The sequence below is a fragment of the Plodia interpunctella genome, chromosome 9 (assembly GCF_027563975.2).
Source record: "Plodia interpunctella isolate USDA-ARS_2022_Savannah chromosome 9, ilPloInte3.2, whole genome shotgun sequence".
Classification (NCBI taxonomy): domain Eukaryota; kingdom Metazoa; phylum Arthropoda; class Insecta; order Lepidoptera; family Pyralidae; genus Plodia; species Plodia interpunctella.
The window spans coordinates 1,241,107-1,244,664 of record NC_071302.1 but is presented as its reverse complement, the minus strand read 5'-3'; positions in this window follow the sequence as shown (position 1 = coordinate 1,244,664).

Sequence of the window (3,558 nt, the reverse complement as noted above, 5' to 3'; positions counted from 1 at the left end):
AGCAACCTTGGACAATGTACCTTTCTAACGGTGAAAGAATTTTTGAAATCGGTTCGATAATTTCGGAGATTACCTGCCTCAAACGTTCAAACTCACAAAAGCTTACCTCTTTATAATAATAGTATAGATTATAGGGACCAAGAATTGAACCTTGGGGAACGCCATTTTCTAAATCGCGCATCGCGTCCTTCTGGAAGCGACTGCGCTGCTCCCAGAACATCATTCTGAGTGCGGTATGCGCAGACTTGGACGGTCCCATCTACAGGCACTGGATCTCAATGCATCAGAACGGGAACAGAAAGTAGGCTATTGTGGAAGCATAATTATACTTATATCTGCTAATAATGTGATTAATTAATTAATTAAATGCATCCTTTAATTACTGATTTATCCTTTAATTACTTTAAATACTACTTGTTTGTATGGTGATAATTATGGGTTTATTGCCTGAAAATAAAAACATTTTATTTTATTTTTTATTTATTTAAACATGCACCAAAAAGCAATTCCAAAAGTTATAACAACTAAATAACAAGACCATTGTAAATGAAACTACATTTTTGTCAAAAAAAAAACAGCAGCCGAAGTAAAAAGGGTTTAAATATGGGAAAATTCAATTCATGGAAAAAAATGCTGCAGTAATGTAATTTTATCAGGGGTCATCGGGCTGACTCAGATATTTGAGCTGTGAATCCACTGATACGGCAAAACATGCATTGCTATGCTACGGCTGGTTTTATTTATCTTAAGGCACGCACGATTACAGTGTTATATAGGTACACTAGCAGCTGGTAAAACCATAATAAATCTTTCTCAGAAATCACCCTATAGATAATCAGATTGAATTCAAAATAATTGAAGTTCAGGATTCGAACCATCAACAGTAACAACGTGAATTCAATGGTGTTTATCGCTGAGCAGTCTACCCATATATTTAGTTGACGAAATTTTGAATGGGATTATTCGTTATTTCTTTTCACCCTCATTTAATTATCCTAAAGGACAAATTTTAAGAAATCCTGAAACACGGGTGTCATTGTTGCATAGCATTTATGCCAATTTTCAAGTAGATCAGTAATGATTTTCGTTATTTTTCATACAAACTTTACCCTCAATTTTTACCCCCTTGGGGGTCGAATTTTGTAAAAGCACTAAATGAGACATAACATAAATTAGATTGCTTCAATCTAAACGTATAGCAGGATAGTTTTGTGTATGTGTAGTGGAACAGCACCCTTCTACTTCAACCAGTCATAATCTGCTCGGTACATCTTACAGTCGGTCGGGATCTCATTTAGCACTTTTAAAGGTTTTCAAAAGCAAATTGTAAAAATGTTAATTAAATTAAAAATAAATACTATATACTATTTTCGGAGGGGATAGGGATCGCACAAATTATTTCGCTCTATTACAAAATAAATAAACTATTATTACAAATGCATGTAATAAAAAAATATTTACTATTGCCTGCAAAAGTCCAGTCATATTTTTAACCCTTATTTACAGAAATTCAAATGTATTACTTACTGAGCTTTTTAAACCGACAGTACACTAACATGCAGTTTAGTGCGATACACTTTTTTTTATTTAAATCGACTTTAAGAATAAGTTTTTTTTTATAAAAATGTAATTCTGACACAACTGTTTATTGTTGTCGATTTTTCTGACAACGAGAAATTGGTTGTGTCAGAATTGCAATGTGTGACAAATAAGTAATATCCATGCAGTAAACCGTTGAGGAGTTCCCACGCCCGGAGCCTTTTCAGAAACGGCTATAAACATGAGCTTAACATAAATAAAACGTGTGTACAGAATTTCAGCTCAATCGGTTGAAAATTACTGCTAGAAAACAAAATTAAGACTACTATGTCTCGACATGGTGTCATGGTTACATTGTAAGTTATATTATGATCTTATAAAAACAAGAAGAAAACTAAAATGTGCTATTAAGTAAGAATTTTCGAACAGTATTTTCCTTCTTCTGAAAACACGAAGACAAGCGGTTGACTGTACAACCGGGACCGATTGGAATTCAATATAGGGAATTTTATCAAAAAATTCCGATAGGTCATACAGCCAAATACATTAATGACAGTAAAGCCAATTGCAAGAGGCTTAGCCGGACATTGTTGAGTTCTTGTGTCTGTATTGTATGTGACATCACAGGATGTTCTAGGTATTTATTAGACTGTGTCGCCAATGTTTTGTCACTGGACAACGCTGGGCATAGACACGTCGAGAGGACATGCGCTTGTCTTGTTTATGGTTTGTGCTTTTAGGAGTGTTCTTCGTGAGAAATAGTGCTTATTGTCTTTTCTGATCAGAAAATTTTAGCACATATAATACATATAATACTAGCAACTAAAAGTAATTACAAAAATGATCACAGCTACTGAATTTTATTAATTTAAGCTGTCGTAGTGTACGTCATTTTGTTTTTAATATGTGATTGTTTGTACCTAATTGCGATCAAACATATTCTTGGGCCCAATTTCATGCTTTCAAAAACATGTAATCAATTTTGCAATAATATGTAAAAAAAAATCTCAATCTCTTAAACATAAAAGAGATGTTGAATTTCTTTTTTTATATTGAGTATCTCAAATGGTAATTTGTTAGCCTGAATGAGGCCAGTGACAAGGCAATTACTATGGCCGCGTCAGGTCTAAATTAATATAATTTCTCTGCATTTTTTATTCCTAAAGAAGAAGAAGCTAAGTAATTTGTTAACATGTACGCGCAAAATATTGTACAATGATTTTGTAAACAATTTTTCAAACAGCGTTTATAACGTTATATTTTATAACGTGAAAATTTATCTCGAGAGTATTTGGTACAGAACGTCAAGTATAAACTGGAGCGTGGCAGGAAAGTGAACTAATTTTTCAGCTATTAAAATATCATTTTCCAGCGTAGGTGGCGCCCCAGCGAAAAGCCATGTTATATTTGACAGACTGTAAATTATAACGGGCTGCTTGCGAGTAAGAACGATAGGGATAAAATGGATGCTTACGGCGTCCTAGAGAGGGACTTGTCAACGACCTAACGACCCAGCGAAGACTCAAAAAGAATATGTTTATATTACTGAATTAAATAGAGAAACAATATTTCATAACTTATTAAAATTTCATAACAGTTATAAGGTTTTTATTGTAATATTTACTGATGTCGAAGATGAAAAATCTAGTTGCACTTCGGGAGTGCCGGCAAAAGTGAAAACTTGAACCTCTTACTAATTCCTGACGTGATTTTAACATTTTATACCCATCACAAGAAGTGCACATCGCCGCTAAAGGAGCTTTCAAATTGTCATTGTATCGATTCGATTTGAAGTCAGCTCGTTATAAAACATAATAAAATACTTTTAGTGTTTCGCGTTATTGTTTCGAACATAAATGCAAGACAGACACAGACACAATACAATAAACCAGACGACATCAAATTTATTGTTACTATAAAACGGAGTGAAGAGAATAATGCTTTTTATCACGTTATATAAAATATTTGTTTTACTAATTTAAAATATATGAGGATTTTTGGAAGTGTAATAAGACACAC